The sequence below is a fragment of the Oncorhynchus tshawytscha genome, linkage group LG01 (assembly GCF_018296145.1).
Source record: "Oncorhynchus tshawytscha isolate Ot180627B linkage group LG01, Otsh_v2.0, whole genome shotgun sequence".
Taxonomy (NCBI): Eukaryota; Metazoa; Chordata; class Actinopteri; order Salmoniformes; family Salmonidae; genus Oncorhynchus; species Oncorhynchus tshawytscha.
Genome location: NC_056429.1, coordinates 49,953,009 through 49,971,530, shown reverse-complemented (window position 1 = coordinate 49,971,530; position 18,522 = coordinate 49,953,009). Strand labels below are relative to the sequence as shown.

Below are 18,522 nucleotides of genomic sequence, written 5' to 3'. Positions count from 1 at the left end.
GTTCCAAGATGTTCCAAGATGGCGTAGCAGTAAGTCGTCCTGTCGCGTCGTGTCCCCTGTATATATTGTTTATCGTTTCTTTTTCGTTTTTTACATATTTTTCCTCGCATATCTCTTTAAAAACATTCTGCTAAACCTAAGCTTCCAAATACTCTCCTGCAACCCGCCTCACCCAATGTAGCTATTTTTCCTAAAGTATTTATATTTACTTCGGAACCGGAACCCCTCAACTGAAGCTAGCCAGCTAACCACCAGCTATGCTAGCGGTCTTCAGCTAACCGGTCATCAGCTAAGCTAATCTTTAGCTCGGAAAGCTCTCGCCAGTTCGAACAACGCGACTCTAACCAGAGCATAACGGACCTATTTATTTTTCCTCCGGATTCATCCCCGGATTCCCACCGCAAACGGAACATTTTTCAGCTGGATCTTCACAACTAGCTATCTAGCTAAACCGCAACCCCAGATGATTACTCCTGGCTAGCGCTTCCACCCACTTAGCGTGAAGCTAGCCCAGCCAGCGCACCTGTCCTACCAAATCAAATCAAATCAAATCAAATTTATTTATATAGCCCTTCGTACATCAGCTGATATCTCAAAGTGCTGTACAGAAACCCAGCCTAAAACCCCAAACAGCAAGCAATGCAGGTGTAGAAGCACGGTGGCTAGGAAAAACTCCCTAGAAAGGCCAAAACCTAGGAAGAAACCTAGAGAGGAACCAGGCTATGTGGGGTGGCCAGTCCTCTTCTGGCTGTGCCGGGTGGAGATTACAACAGAACATGGCCAAGATGTTCAAATGTTCATAAATGACCAGCATGGTCGAATAATAATAAGGCAGAACAGTTGAAACTGGAGCAGCAGCACAGTCAGGTGGAAGTTGAAACTGGAGCAGCAGCATGGCCAGGTGGACTGGGGACAGCAAGGAGTCATCATGTCAGGTTGTCCTGGGGCATTGTCCTAGGGCTCAGGTCAGTTGAAACTGGAACAGCAGCATGGCCATGTGGACTGGGGACAGCAAGGAGTCATCATGTCAGGTAGTCCTGGAGCTCAGGTCCTAGGGCTCAGGTCCTCCGAGAGAGAGAAAGAAAGAGAGAAGGAGAGAATTAGAGAATGCACACTTAGATTCACACAGGACACCGAATAGGACAGGAGAAGTACTCCAGATATAACAAACTGACCCCAGCCCCCCGACACATAAACTACTGCAGCATAAATACTGGAGGCTGAGACAGGAGGGGTCAGGAGACACTGTGGCCCCATCCGAGGTCACCCCCGGACAGGGCCAAACAGGAAGGATATAACCCCACCCACTTTGCCAAAGCACAGCCCCCACACCACTAGAGGGATATCTTCAACCACCAATTTACCATCCTGAGACAAGGCTGAGTATATACCACCGGAGCATACTCCTGGGCTACAATACCCGGGCCCACGACCGGTCTATCGATGTCACCGCATGAAGAGGAATAAACAGACTCACCCCATCGTGACGTCCCCCAAAGGCTAACTCTCTAGCCCTCGCTATCTCCCTGCTTGCTAATTCGGCCTGCTAACTGCTAGGCTGTCTAGCCCCGGTCCGCTAACTGCTACCTTGTTTAGCCCCGGCCTACGAACTGTTAGCTTGTTAGCACAGGCCTGCTAACCATCTGAATCGCCGCGTCCCAAACACGCACCGGACCCATATTCACTTTCTATCTCTTTTTGATTTTTAATCTGTTTATACCTTTCCGGAAACCTGCCTCACCCAATGTGACACGGAATCGCTATTATTTTTTATTTTTAGAACACACTCAAGAATCTCCAGAAGCCAACCAGCTAACTAGCTACAAGCTATTTAGTCATTGTTAACTTTTTTTCAACCTGGATAACACTCGCCAGTCCAGCACCCCTGCCCCATCCACCGCTGCCCCCTGGACACTGATCTCTTGGCTACATAGCTGATGCACGCTGGACTGTCCATTAATCACGGTACTCCATTCTGCTTGTTTATGTTTTATCTGTCGGCCCCGTTGCCTAGTCAACGCCATTTTACCTGCTGTTGTTGTGCTAGCTGATTAGCTGTTGTCTCACCTACTGTTTTAGCTAGCTTTCCCAATTCAACACCTGTGATTACTGTATGCCTCGCTGTATGTCTCTCTCAAATGTCAATATGCCTTGTATCCTGTTGCTCAGGTTAGTTATCATTGTTTTAGTTCACAATGGAGCCCCTAGTTCTACTCTTCATACCCCTGATAACTCCTTTGTCCCACCTCCCACACATGCAGTGACCTCACCCATTACAACCAGCATGTCCAGAGATACAACCTCTCTCATCATCACCCAGTGCCTGGGCTTACCTCCGCTGTACCCGCACCCCACCATACCCCTGTCTGCGCATTATGCCCTGAATATATTCTACCATGCCCAGAAACCTGCTCCTCTTATTCTCTGTCCCCAACGCTCTAGGCGACCAGTTTTGATAGCCTTTAGCCGCACCCTCATACTACTCCTTCTCTGTTCCGCGGGTGATGTGGAGGTAAACCCAGGCCCTGCATGTCCCCAGGCACCCTCATTTGTTGACTTCTGTGATCGTAAAAGCCTTGGTTTCATGCATGTCAACATCAGAAGCCTCCTCCCTAAGTTTGTTTTACTCACTGCTCTAGCACACTCTGCTAACCCTGATGTCCTTGCTGTGTCTGAATCCTGGCTCAGGAAGGCCACCAAAAATTCAGAGATTTCCATACCCAACTATAACATCTTCCGTCAAGATAGATCTGCCAAAGGGGGAAGAGTTGCAGTCTACTGCAGAGATAGCCTGCAAAGTAATGTCATACTTTCCAGGTCCATACCCAAACAGTTCGAACTACTAATTTTGAAAATTACTCTCTCCAGAAATAAGTCTCTCACTGTTGCCGCCTGCTACCGACCCCCTCAGCTCCCAGCTGTGCCCTGGACACCATTTGTGAATTGATCGCCCCCATCTAGCCTCAGAGTTTGTTCTGTTAGGTGACCTAAACTGGGATATGCTTAACACCCCGCCAGTCCTACAATCTAAGCTAGATGCCCTCAATCTCACACAAATCATCAAGGAACCCACCAGGTACAACCCTAACTCTGTAAACAAGGGCACCCTCATAGACGTCATCCTGACCAACTGGCCCTCCAAATACACCTCCGCTGTCTTCAACCAGGATCTCAGCGATCACTGCCTCATTGCCTGTATCCGCTACGGAGCCGCAGTCAAACGACCACCCCTCATCACGGTCAAACGCTCCCTAAAACACTTCTGTGAGCAGGCCTTTCTAATCGACCTGGCCCGGGTATCCTGGAAGGACATTGACCTCATCCCGTCAGTTGAGGATGCCTGGTCATTCTTTAAAAGTAACTTCCTCACCATTTTAGATAAGCATGCTCCGTTCAAAAATGCAGAACTAAGAACAGATACAGTCCTTGGTTCACCCCAGACCTGACTGCCCTCGACCAGCACAAAAACATCCTGTGGCGGACTGCAATAGCATCGAATAGTCCCCGTGATATGCAACTGTTCAGGGAAGTCTGGAACCAATACACGCAGTCAGTCAGGAAAGCTAAGGCCAGCTTCTTCAGGCAGAAGTTTGCATCCTGTAGCTCCAACTCCAAAAAGTTCTGGGACACTGTGAAGTCCATGGAGAACAAGAGCACCTCCTCCCAGCTGCCCACTGCACTGAGGCTAGGTAACACGGTCACCACCGATAAATCCATGATTATCGAAAACTTCAATAAGCATTTCTCAACGGCTGGCCATGCCTTCCGCCTGGCTACTCCAACCTCGGCCAACAGCTCCTCCCCCCCGGCAGCTCCTCGCCCAAGCCTCTCCAAGTTCTCCTTTACCCAAATTCAGATAGCAGATGTTCTGAAAGAGCTGCAAAACCTGGACCCGTACAAATCAGCTGGGCTTGACAATCTGGACCCCCTATTTCTGAAACTATCCGCCGCCATTGTCGCAACCCCTATTACCAGCCTGTTCAACCTCTCTTTCATATCGTCTGAGATCCCCAAGGATTGGAAAGCTGCCGCAGTCATCCCCCTCTTCAAAGGGGGAGACACCCTGGACCCAAACTGTTACAGACCTATATCCATCCTGCCCTGCCTATCTAAGGTCTTCGAAAGCCAAGTCAACAAACAGGTCACTGACCATCTCGAATCCCACCGTACCTTCTCCGCTGTGCAATCTGGCTTCCGAGCCGGTCACGGGTGCACCTCAGCCACACTCAAGGTACTAAACGATATCATAACCGCCATCGTTAAAAGACAGTACTGTGCAGCCGTCTTCATCGACCTTGCCAAGGCTTTCGACTCTGTCAATCACCATATTCTCATCGGCAGACTCAGTAGCCTCGGTTTTTCGGATGACTGCCTTGCCTGGTTCACCAATTACTTTGCAGACAGAGTTCAGTGTGTCAAATCGGAGGGCATGCTGTCCGGTCCTCTAGCAGTCTCTATGGGGGTGCCACAGGGTTCAATTCTCGGGCCGACTCTTTTCTCTGTGTATATCAATGATGTTGCTCTTGCTGCGGGCGATTCCCTGATCCACCTCTACGCAGACGACACCATTCTATATACTTTCGGCCCGTCATTGGACACTGTGCTATCTAACCTCCAAACAAGCTTCAATGCCATACAACACTCCTTCCGTGGCCTTCAACTGCTCTTAAACGCTAGTAAAACCAAATGCATGCTTTTCAACCGATCGCTGCCTGCACCCGCATGCCCGACTAGCATCACCACCCTGGATGGTTCCGACCTTGAATATGTGGACATCTATAAGTACCTAGGTGTCTGGCTAGACTGCAAACTCTCCTTCCAGACTCATATCAAACATCTCCAATCAAAAATCAAATCAAGAGTCGGCTTTCTATTCCACAACAAAGCCTCCTTCACTCACGCCGCCAAGCTTACCCTAGTAAAACTGACTATCCTACCAATCCTCGACTTCGGCAATGTCATCTACAAAATGGCTTCCAACACTCTACTCAGCAAACTGGATGCAGTATATCACAGTGCCATCCGTTTTGTCACTAAAGCACCTTATACCACCCACCACTGAGACTTGTATGCTCTAGTCGGCTGGCCCTCGCTACATATTCGTCGCCAGACCCACTGGCTCCAGGTCATCTACAAGTCCATGCTAGGTAAAGCTCCGCCTTATCTCAGTTCACTGGTCACGATGGCAACACCCATCCGTAGCACGCGCTCCAGCAGGTGTATCTCACTGATCATCCCTAAAGCCAACACCTCATTTGGCCGCCTTTCGTTCCAGTACTCTGCTGCCTGTGACTGGAACGAATTGCAAAAATCGCTGAAGTTGGAGACTTTTATCTCCCTCACCAACTTCAAACATCAGCTATCTGAGCAGCTAACCGATCGCTGCAGCTGTACATAGTCTATTGGTAAATAGCCCACCCATTTTCACCTACCTCATCCCCATACTGTTTTTATTTACTTACTTTTCTGCTCTTTTGCACACCAATATCTCTACCTGTACATGACCGTCTGATCATTTATCACTCCAGTGTTAATCTGCAAAATAGTAACTATTCGTCTACCTCCTCATGCCTTTTGCACACATTGTATATAGACTCCCCCTTTGTTTTCTACTGTGTTATTGACTTGTTAATTGTTTATTCCATGTGTAACTCTGTGTTGTCTGCTCACACTGCTATGCTTTATCTTGGCCAGGTCGCAGTTGTAAATGAGAACTTGTTCTCAACTAGCCTACCTGGTTAAATAAAGGTGAAATAAAAAATAAATAAAAAAATCTTCACAAGGTCGTTTGCTGTTGTTCTGGGATTGATTTGCACTTTTCGCACCAAAGTATGTTCATCTCCAGGAGACAGAACGCGTCTCCTTCCTGAGCGGTATGACGGCTGTGTGGTCCCATTGTCAGGGATTTCCTCCTCTTCTTCCGAAGAGGAGAGGCGAAAAGGATCAGAGGACCAATATGCGGCGTGGTAAGTGTCCATGGTTCTTTTAATACATAAATGTGCACATGAACAACTGACTACAAAAACAAGAAACGTGTGAAACCCTAAACAGTCCTATCTGGTGCAAACACAGAGACAGGAACAATCACCCACAAACACACAGTGACATCCAGGCTACCTAAGTATGATTCTCAATCAGAGACAACTAATGACACCTGTCTCTGATTGAGAACCATACTAGGCCAAAACATAGAAATACCCAAATCATAGAAAAACAAACATAGACTGCCCACCCCAACTCACGCCCTGACCATACTAAATAATGACAAAACAAAGGAAATGAAGGTCAGAACGTGACACCCATGGTGTTTATACTTGTGTACTATTGTTTGTACAGATGAACGTGGTACCTTCAGGCATTTGGAAATTGCTCCCAAGGATGAACCAGACTTGTGGAGGTCTACACATTTTTTTCTGAGTTCTTGACTGATTTCTTTTTCCCATGATGTCAAGCAAAGAGGCACTGAGTTTGAAGGTAGGCCATTAAATACATCCACAGGTACACCTCCAATTGACTCAAATGTTGTCAATTAGCCTACCAGAAGCTTCTAAAGTCATGACATAATTTTCTGAAATTTCCCAAGCTGTTTAAAGGCAGAGCAAGGGGAACAACTACTTCAAGGTCTCAGAGCGAGTGACGTCACTGATTGAAACGCTATTAGCGAGCACCCCGCCAACTAGCTATCCATTTCACACCGGTTACATATGTAAACTTTGGACTTCAACTGTATGTTTACCATACCTAGCTAGCTAGCTAGCCAGCCAGCCCAGAGAGAGCATTGCATTGTGGGTTTTGTATTAGACTGAGCTGCAACATATTTCCACAATGATGTTGCCACCAACTTTGTTATATTGACAAAATAAAAAATGTGTTCACATATTAGTGTTATTTAACTGTTCAACACTGTTAATCATAGAAAATGTGTGGTTTGTGATGGATTATCCCTTTAAAAAACATATTTGATTACCATCACCAGTTTCTCTATGCTAGCTATGCTGTCAGCTTTTACGAATGGGAGTTTAGCAGTCACTTCTTCTAAACCTGAAAATGTACTACTTCTAAATGTTCTGCAGCAAAAACAGTCTAATACATCCAAATTGGACTTTAGTAACCACATTGTGTGTCATTACATAAATCAATCATGACAGATTTGGCGAATATCGCTTTTTGTTAGATCAGATTTGTTGAATGTGTGTCAATCCAACGTGCTTCTATCCCCCCCAGTCTGCGTTCCATTGACCTCTTTACCGCATCCATCCGCACAGGTGTTACCATGGTCACCAGCAAGCTTTCAGGAAGTGAATCTAACACCAACAACAAGTTGGAGAGGTTTGAAACCACCATCTCTTATTGGCTAATTGCAGGGGCAGACTAGGACCAGAAATAGGCCCTGGCATTTTTAACACACCGGACCATTCTGGCCCCCTTGGCTAAAAATGGACCAGCCCATTTGGCATTTGCCCAAATCGAAAATGAGTCAATTGGGCAATTTACCTTTGTCTTACTTCCATTGCAACAATGTAAAGATCTGATTTGAATGTCCTCGTACACCTAGGCCTTAATCCTAAATTGAGATCTGTGTGCATAATGCTTGTGTAGTTGAAGTGAGACTCGCAGGTTGGCTGAGGCGTGATAGCCAAAAGAGCAATAGAATATAGTCTATCACAGTTGCATTATGTGTTGTTATGCAGAAGGTTGGTGTCTTGTGTCCCATCCTGCCTGTGGCAGAACAGAATGCACTCTATTTATTAAACATGATTTATGAGAAAGTCAGTGGACACATTACTTAGGCCTAAATTACACAATTGTCTCTTCGTAAACCCAAGGGAGTCTGATGTGGTCAAAGGAAGTGATGCAACTCACTCAAGTGGAAGCTTGAAAACAATCCCTCATTGTTTCCTGCAGGCACCTCCCAAGGCACACAGGGGAGCAGTAGATAGATTGTCGACTCGCGACATACCATAGAGCAGGATTCATTGTTTTGACAACCGTTGCCATACTAATTTAGTCAGCAAATTAACAATTATTTCTGGAGCCCTCTGATGATATTCATGAAGCTATATGAAACACATACCTTGTATGTATTCTAAATTTCAATTCAATACCATTTAATACTTTAAAAAAAATAAAAATGTAACAAATCAACTTCTAAACATTTACAAACCATATATAAACACAGGCCTATGTGAGATATTATGATAACAGAAAGGTCAAGGTCACCATATTGAACAGCACAAAGGAACCGAATACTCCAGGTAAAATAAATATTTGGGCTGTACAGATAGGATTAGGCGGTAAAGTCGACTGTACAATCTTATATATACTGTGGTCATGCTCTATTGTCTGCACGGGTGTTGTTGTGTTAGTCTATTGCTTTGCGGTTTTGCTCTTGTTATTGTAAAAGACAATGTGTTCTCAATAATGTACCTGGTTACAAAGGCAATGAAGAAATACATCTTGACATACAAAGAAAATACAATAAGTCTGCACTGAGGCTAAACTACACCGTACACACTATTTCATATTTATAGATTTGAATAATAATAGGGACTTGTTTTTCCTAACTGTATGCATGTTTATTGTTGATGTAGAGCCGACTCCAGAGGAGCTAGCTGCAGTGACCATCCAGTGGGCCACTCAAGGCCTGCTGGCCAGGTGAGAGCAGGAAGGGCAAACAGAACTACAAAGACCTTATGGATCATTTACATTTTAGCAGACACTCTTAGCCAGAGAAACTAACAGGAGCAATTAGGTTTAAGTGCCACATCAACAGACTTTTCACTTAGCTGGCACGGGATTCAAACCAGCAACCATTCGGTTACTGGCCCAACTCTTTAACCACTAGGCTACCAACCTACCTAACATTGAGAAAGAGGCTTTAGCTAATTAGCTATGATAATGGTGTTAGGTTTGGATTTATAAAGCATATTAACATTTTAAAATGTTAAATTCTGAGTCATAGAACTCTTGGCATTACACGTTGACTCAGATCTCCTCCTTTGTTCTTCTTTTAAATAGCATCCGTGAGTGTGCCTATGAGTGTGTTGCAGCGTACAATCAATGATGGGGCGGCAGAGTAGCCTAGTGGTTAGAGCGTTGGACTAGTAACCGAAAGGTTGCAAGTTTGAATCCCCGAGCTGACAAGGTACAAATCTGTCGTTCTGCCCCTGAATAGGCAGTTAACCCACTGTTCCTAGGCTGTCATTGAAAATAAGAATTTGTTCTTAACTGACTTGCCTAGTAAAATAAAGGTTAAAAAAAATAAAAATAAAATGTGACACCATTGTTTCTGAAAATTAGAAGAAGTGTGTGTGCCCTGATAAGTGTGTTTTGATTGGCCTGCAGTCTTTTATGGCACTACTACAAAGAGAACAGGAATAGGCAGAGCGTGAAAGGAAGGAGGAGGACAAGAGGAAGAAGGAAGAGCCATTTCTACAAACTGGAAGCAGTGTTAGCAATTCCAAAGGTGGTGTGACTGATATCTGTAAGATCTGTGGGGACGTGTAATGAAGACATGAGTAATTGACTTTTTTTTTCATAGATGCACATGGGCCACATACTAAAGTGGAAAAGCTGTTGTGAAAAATGTTTGTGTGGCAAGTGACAATGATTTACTTCTCCATAACTTGGAAAAATGTTTTTCTTTGTCTTTACTATTGTGGCATCAATATAATCCACAATAGTATACACAGAGTGTACAAACCATTAGGAACACCTTCCTAATATTAAGTTGCACCCCCCTTTGCCCTCAGAACAACCTAAATTCTTTGAGGCATGGACTCAACAAGGTGTCGAAAGCCTTCCATAGGGATGCAGGCCCATGTTGACTCCAATGCTTTTCACAGTTGTGTCAAGTTGGCTGGATGACATTTGGGTGGTGGTCCATTCTTGATAAATAAGGGAAACTGTTGAGCATGAAAAACCCAGTAGCGTTGTAGTTCTTGACACACTGAAACCGGTGCACCCGGAGTGCGCTGAGAGTCTGGAAGCATGTTCAGGGAGTGAGTGTTTTAATACATAAAAGAAACAATGAACACAAACAACGCACCGACATGAAAACAGAATCAATAACACCCGAGGAAGGAACCAAGAGGAGTGACAGATAATCAAGGAGGTGATGGTCCAGGTGAGTGTCATGAGGCGCAGGTGCGCGAGACGATGGTGACAGCTGTGTGGGATAATCAGCAGCCTGATGACCTAGAGGGAGTATACGACACTGTACTACCATACCCCGTTCTTGCCCATTCACCCTCTTGTGTAAGTGTTCCATTCAATGTCTCAATTGTCTGAAGGCATAAACATCCTTCTTTAACCTGTCTCCTCCCCTTCATCTACACTGATTGAAGTGGATTTAACAAGTGACATCAATAAGGGATCATATCGTGTCATGGAAAGAGCAAGTGTTCTTAATGTTATGTACACTCAGTGTACATTTACAGGACATTTCTAACATAATTTTGCTTTGGTACTTATCTAGGTCTATGACAGAGACACAAAACGTGCCAGTGGCTGCTAAACCAACTTTGCATGATCAACATCACAGATGCCATCAGCAACACATCAGTGTCAGAAGCAGAAGGTGGGATCAGCCGGAGGTTATCACCCTATTGGTGGAGAGAACACACTGGTGAGATAATACAGCGCTAACAGAAATATTAGCTCTTGGTTAGGTGAGATTGAGTGTTCTCCCAACAATTCCCATTGACACATACAAACTATTGATAGGCAAAAAGGCATGACTTGACTTAAACCCTTTCTTTGTGGAGCATAGGTCATATGCAAACTTCCTCCAGCAGGCAAACAACTTCTGAGTATTGGAGTTAGGTGTCCATGCCTAAGGCCTTAGCAATTGCAGAAGTATGTCAGGTAGTGTTTTTTTAAATAGGGTGTGTTTGGATGGCAGCCAATCTACAGAGCTCCTTTTTGGGGGCCATCTTGGAGCAGTTCAGCTGGGGGCAGACCAGAGGACCCACGCAGGTGCTGTCAGCACTCCAGAGCAGGCATGCAATAATCAAGGTTCTATATCTCTGTGTATGTGTGTGTTTGAGAATGAGAGAGAGACAGAGGGTGTCTGTATTTGTGTTTTACAAGCCTTGTTTGGGCTTATGTGTTTGTTGGCATGTTCCAGGTGGCTTCTTGGGATGGCTGTGATTACCATTTTACGGAACTGGGATCTGAGTGCCATTGATTCCATGCTGAGGAAGATGAAGGCGGAGCAACAGAGTAGGACAGAGGAGGAGCTAAAGCAGAGAGAGGCTGAAACTGACCGGTAAGAGTCACACCAAACTGTTCAACCCCACCCACTCAAAAGAGAGACATTTCATAGAGTTTGACACTCAAAATATACAGTGCATTCAGAAAGTATTCCAACCCGTTCACTTTTCCACATTACAGCCTTATTCTAAAGTTGAATAAAAAAAAAAAATCCCCAGCAATCTACACACAATACCCCATAATGACAAAACGAAACGTTTTTATTTATTTTAGCAAATGTATAAAAATACAAAAAAACAGATGTACCTTATTTACCTACGTATTCAGACACTTTGCTATGAGACTCACAATTGAGCTCAGATGCATCCTGTTTCCATTGATCATTCTTGAGATGTTTCTACAACTTGATTGGAGTTCACCTGTGGTAAATTACATTTTTATTTGATTTATTTCACCTTTATTTTACCAGGTAGGCCAGTTGAGAACAAGTTCTCATTTGCAACTGCAACCTGGCCAAGATAAAGCAAAGCAGTTCGACACAGAGTTACACATGGAATAAACAAACAAACAATCAATAATACAGTAGAAAAATATTAATACAGCATGTGCAAATGAGGTAGGATAAGAGAGGTAAGGCAATACATAAGCCATGGTGACAAAGTAATTACAATATAGCAATTAAACACTGGAATGGTAGGATGTGCAGAAGATGAATGTGCAAGTTGAGATACTGGAGTGCAAAGGAGCAAGATAAATAAATACAGTATGGGGATGAGGTAGATTGGATGGGCCATTTACAGATGATCTGTGAGCTGCTCCAAGAGCTGTTGCTTAAAGCTAGTGAGGGAGGTAAGAGTCTCCAGCTTCAGAGATTTTTGCAGTTCGTTCCAGTCATTGGCAGCAGAGAACTGGAAGGAGAGGCGGCCAAAGGAACAATTGTCTTATGGGGTGACCAGTGAGATATACCTTCTGGAGCACGTTCTACAGTGGGGATTTACCTAGCAGAGACTTGAAGATGACCTGGAGCCAGTGGGTTTGGCGACGAGTATGAAGCGAGGGCCAGCCAACAAGGTCATACAGGTCGCAGTGGTGGGTAGTATATGGGGCTTTGGTGACAAAACGGATGGCACTGTGATAGACTGCATCCAATTTGTTGAGTAGAGTGTTGGAGGCTATTTTTTGTAAATGACATCGACGAAGTTGAGGATCGGTAGGATGGTCAGTTTTACAAGGGTATGTTTGGCAGCATGAGTGAAGGATGCTTTGTTGCGAAATAGGAAGCGGATTTAATTTTGGATTGGAGATGTTTAATGTGAGTCTGGAAGGTGAGTTTACAGTCTAACCAAATACCTAGGTATTTGTAGTAGTCCACATATTCTAAGTCAGAACCATCCAGAGTAGTGATGCTGGACGGGCGGGCAGGTGCAGGCAGAAATCGGTTGAAGAGCATGCATTTAGTTTTACTTGCATTTAAGAGCAGTTGCAGGCCACAGAAGGAGAGTTGTATGGCATTGAAGCTCACCTGGAGGTTAGTTAACACAGTGTCCAACGAAAGGCCAGAGGTATATAGAATGGTGTCGTCTGCGTAGAGGTGGATCAAAGAATCACCAGCAGCCAGAGGTCCGGACAACAGGCCCTCCGATTTAACATACTGAACTCTATCGGAGAAGTAGTTGGTGAACGAAGCGAGGCAAACATTTGAGAAACCAAGGCTGTTGAGTCTGCCAATAAGAATGTTGTGATTGACAGAGTCGAAAGCCTTAGCCAGGTCGATGAATACAGCTGCACAGTAATGTCTCTTTTCGATGCGGCTATGATATCGTTTAGGACCTTGAGCGTGGCTGAGGTGCACCCATGACCAGCTCTGATACCAGATTGCATAGCGGAGAAGGTACGGTGAGATTCGAAATGGTCGGTAATCTGTTTGTTCACTTGGCTTTCAAAGACCTTAGAAAGGCAGGGTAGAATAGATATAAGTCTGTAGCAGTTTGGGTCTAGAGTGTCTCCCCCTTTGAAGAGGGGGATGACCGTGGAAGCTTTCCAATGGGAATCTCAGACAATATGAAAGAGAGGTTGAACAGGCTAGTAATAGGGGTTGCAACAATTTCGGCGGATCATTTTAGAAAGAGAGGGCCCAGATCGTCTAGCCCGGCTGATTTGTAGGGGTCCAGATTTTGCAGCTCTTTCAGAACATCAGCTATCTGGATTTGGGTGAAGGAGAAGTGGGGGAGGCTTGGGCGAGTTTCTGTGGGGAGCGCAGGGCTGTTGACCGGGGTAGGGGTAGCCAGGTGTAAAGCATGGCCAGCCGTAGAAAAATGCTTATTGAAATTCTCAATTATTGTGGATAGTGACCGTGTTTCCTAGCCTCAGTGAAGTGGGCAGCTGGGAGGAGGTGCTCTTATTCTCCATGGACTTTCCAGTGTCCCAGAACTTCTTTGAGTTTGTACTACAGGATGCAAATTTCTGTTTGAAAAAGCTAGCCTTAGCTTTCCGAACTGCCTGTTGGTTCCTAACTTCCCTAAAAACTTGCATATCACAGCGGCTATTTGATGCTTTTGTACATGATTTGGAAAGGCAAACACCTGTCTATATAAAGGTCCCACAGTTGACAGTACATGTCAGAGCAAAAACCAAGCCATGAGGTTGAAGGAATTGGCCGTAGAGCTCCGATACAGGATTGTGTCGAGGCACAGACCTGGGGAAGGGTGCCAAAACATTTCTGCGGCATTGAAGGTCCCCAAGAACACAGTGGCCTCCATCATTCTTATATGGAAGAAGTTTTCAACCACCAAGGCTCTTCTTAGAGCTGGCCGCCTGGCCAAACTGAGCAATCGTGGGAGAAGGGCCTTGGTCAGGGAGGTGACCAAGAACCCAATGGTCACTCTGACAGAGCTCTAGAGTTCCTCTGTGGAGATGGGAAAACCTTCCAAAAGGACAACCATCTCTGCAGCACTCCAACCAATCAGACCTTTATGGTAGATTGGCCAGATGGAAGCCACTTCTTACTAAAAAAGGCATATGACAGCCCGCTAGGAGTCAGACCCTGAGAAACAAGATTATCTGGTCTGATAAAACCAAGATGGCCTGAATGCCAAGTGTCTTGTCTGGAGGAAACCTTGCACCATCCCTATGTTTTTTTATTTGTAATAAATTTGCTAAAATGTTTTTGCTTTGTCATTATGTGTAGATTGATGAGGGGGAAGAAACTATTTAATCAATTTCCCAATAAGGTTGTAATGTAACAAAATTTGGAAAAAGTCAAGTGATCTGAACACTTTCCGAAGGCACTGTACATGCTACCAAACATTCTAATTAGGTCATGTTTCATGTGTACAGCATAAAGGACAGAGTAGGATACAAAATATATCCAGAACACTAAGAGAAACTGAATCTCTTAACCGTAAATCAGATGTCGAATGCACACAGTATGACACAATGTGTCAACTATTTGTAATATCTACTTCCCCTCCCCCTTAACCAAACTCTCGAGCTCACAAAGCAGCTTGTTGATCCTGCTAAGTCACATCTCTATTATTTCCCCACACATTGTTCACTGATAGGGGGAAACAGTGCAAACATAACATTACGCATGTCACAATTACATTTTTGTCTCCCCCAGTTTTATCATTGGAATGTGATACAAAACAGGGCAACGGTGTGCTTTAGGACCATGCAGACGCCTCCGAGCGGTCGGGTAGACTGTTTGAAGTGTTTATCCAACTGGACACTTTAAAAAAATTAATGCCTCCCCCACTTCTAAAACTAAAGTTGCGCCCCTTGTTTTCCCTCAGCCTGAATGTGGAGGTGGAGCAGCTCCAGAAAGAGCATGAGTGATGCCAGAGAGGTCAGACACCTCTGGAATCAATAGTTCAAAGATTAACAGGAAACATTTTCTCTGTGTGTGTTTATATAGCAGCAGAAGGCCTTCGTTGAGCTGAATAAAGCCGCGTTTCCACTGGCGCTTAAAATTAGGGCCAAATTTGAGCTGGCTGGAATGGAATTCTCAAATTCGAGTGCAGTCAGGGGTAAACCCAGGCCAGCGCAGCCCATTTTCAAAACTTGTGCTCGCTCGATTAGTATGCAACCATCACTGCTGGATGCTGACAACATGTTTTGCTAGCTCATCTGGTCCTGTTGCTGTTAGCTTGCACATAGACAAGCAGTACTGCAGTAGTCAGACATGATACCAATTACCACCATAGCTGGATCCTTCATTAATTTTTGCACTACAAAATAAACTTTTATGAGAACAGTTAGTCCTAGAATGCTAGCTACCTAAAGTTAGCTAGCAAATCAGAATTGAAAAAAGCTGGCTAGCTACTGTTAGCTAGCAGAAGTTTTAGCTGGCCAGGTCTTATTGAAAGCTAGCTAGCTACATCATATCAAACCTGTCGTTGGTATGCTTGGTTAGATGGCTAGCTAATAGCCAGTCGAAAAATCCATCTCATGCAAGACCAAGGGAGTAATCTATCTCATCACCTGTTCATGTGGGAAAGCCTATGTAGAACAAACAAAAATACAAACAACGCATGGCTGAACACCGCAGCTCAATCAGGTGACAGAACATTGACTATCCAGTAGCAGTTCACTTTGTTGAAGCTAACCATCCTATCTCTTCTCTCAAATACACAGGCATTGAGCATGTTGCTCTACCAAGGAGAGTAGGTAACACCGAGATCCTACCACTACAAAGGGAGGCTTACTGGATATATCTAAAAACATTGACCCCTAGTGATCTGAATATTGACTTTGATCTCAGGCCCTTCTTATGAACAGTTCTCTCTTTTATGAACAAGTCTTATAAATGGACACACCCAATATGTTCCCCCCTGTTGATGATGCTTATTATGCATTATGGTTGAACCAAAACAATGTAGTGAAATAGGTAACAAATAAATATATACACACGCACACACAAATGTGTTAAATTGAATTAAACAATGTATGTTGATGCTAATATTATGTACAATATTTGTTTCCATATGATAACAATAGCCTAATATATTCAATATGCTATAAACTATTGTTTAACAGTTTCACTCAATTCATTCTAATTAAATGTAATTATGACACACCCCTCACTATTGTCATTGGTTGCACTGTTTGTCTTTATAACCTGGTTCAAGCATTCATGACATTACACTGAAGGCCCAGCGATGCCAAGAAGTTGGTGATTTACCCAATGAATTACTGGGAGTTATATATATATATATATATATATAAGTGTGCGAATCTCTTTATTTTTACAGCTAATATCCAATGCAAGGACAAGCAAGGTAGGAATTAAGCTAGCTAGCTAGCTAACTTGTTATCCTAGCAACGACACTAACCATTTAGCTAGCTAGATAACATTAGAAAGTAGAAACCCAATTCGAGCTTGCCCACTAAGTCCAGCCCAACCTGTGTTGACTTCAAAGTTCCAATGGAAATTAGGCTTTAGAGGATCATAGAACATGACAAATGTGCGAGCAAGGGTATTGAGACCAGCTGACTTGCCTAGTTAAATAAAGGTTACATTTATTTTTTATAATTAAATAATAATGTCAAAGTGGAATTATGTTATTAGAAATGTTTACAGTTACAGTTTTGACTCATTCTGTGTGCAATAATAGTGTTTAACATGATTTTTTTAAACAACTACCCCATCTTTGTACCCCACGTACAATTCTCTGTAAGGTCCCTCAGTTGAGCAGTGAATTTTAAGCACAGACTCAAGCACAAAGATCAGGGAGGTTTTCCAATGGTTCACAAAGAAGGGCATCTATTGGTAGATGGGGGGGATAACTGAGGATGGATCAACAACATGTTAGTTATTCCACAATACTAACATAAATGACAGAGTGAAAAGGAAGCCTCCTGTTTGCAATAAGGCACAAAAGTAATACTATTGTAACGGCAGATTTCCTCGTCTGAAGAGGAGTAAGGATCGGACCAAGATGCAGCGTGGTGTTCATGACGATTTATTAAAAACGAACTGAACACTGAAATACAAAACAATAATAGCCTGGACCGTGCAGGCGCACTGGAGCTCTTGAGCACCGAGCCTGCCCAACCTTACCTGGTTGAATGCTCCCCGTAGCCAGGCCAGTACGGCGAGGTGGAATAGCCCGCACTGGGCTGTGCTGGCAAACCGGGGACACCATGCGTAAGGCTGGCGCCATGTACGCTGGCCCGAGGAGACGCACTGGAGACCAGATGCGTAAAGCCGGCTTCATGGCACCTGGCTCGATGCCCACTCTAGCCCGGCCGATACGAGGAGCTGGAATGTACCGCACCGGGCTATGCATACACACTGGGGAGACTGTGCGCTCCACCGCATAACACCGCAGGTCTCCTACCTGGCTTCACCACACTCCCCATGTGCCCCCCTCCCAATACATTTTTGGGGCTGCCTCTCGGGCTTCCAGCCGCCTCCTCATACCAGCGCCCCTCTGCCTTCGCTGCCTCCAGCTCTGCCTTGGGACGGCGATATTCCCCTGGCTGTAGGGTCCTTTCTCCAGGGTCTTTTACCGTCCATAATCTCCTCCCAAGTCCAGGAGTCTTGTATTCGCTGCTGCTGCTGCCCGTTACCATGCCACTTGGTCCTTTTGTGGTGGGTGTTTCTGTAACGGCAGATTTCCTCTTCGTCCGAAGAGGAGTAAGGATTGGACCAAGATGCAGCATGGTAAGTGTTCATGACGATTTATTAAAAACGAACTGAACACTGAAATACAAAACAATAAACGATGTGATGAAAACGAAAACCGAAACAGTACCGTGTGGCGACAAACACTCACACAGAAGCAAACACCCACAAACCAACAGTGAAACCCAGGCTACCTAAGTATGATTCTCAATCAGAGATAACTATCGACACCTGCCTCTGATTGAGAACAATACTAGGCTGAACACAAAAACCAACATAGAAAAACAAACAGACTGCCCACCCTAACTCACGCCCCGACCATACTAAATAAAGACAAAACAAAGGAATTAAAGGTCAGAATGTGACAACTATAAAAAAATGTGTCAAAGAAATGTACTTTTTGTCCTGAATACAAAGCGTTATGTTTGGGGCTAATCCAGCAAAACACGTTACTGAATACCACTCTTTATATTTTCAAGCATGGTGGTGGCTGCATCATGTTATGGGTATCCTTGTCATCAGCAAGGAAGTTTTTTTGGGGGGATAAAAAGAAACAGTATAGACCTAAGAACAGCCAAAAATCCTAGAGGAAAACCTGGTTCATTCTGCTTCCCAGCAGACACTGGGAGACAAACTCACCTTACAATAGGACAATTACCTAAAACACAAGGCCAAATATACAC

General features: G+C 44.4%; 1 long non-coding RNA gene across 1 annotated transcript; it reads left to right on the top strand.

Annotated features, from left to right (window-relative positions):
• The first annotated feature begins 10,821 nt into the window (after positions 1 to 10,821).
• Positions 10,822 to 16,206, top strand: LOC112249448. The gene is made up of 3 exons (XR_002953362.2): positions 10,822 to 11,016; positions 11,129 to 11,269; positions 15,847 to 16,206. It is a non-coding gene; the product is annotated as an uncharacterized LOC112249448 (long non-coding RNA).
• The last annotated feature ends 2,316 nt before the right edge of the window (positions 16,207 to 18,522 follow it).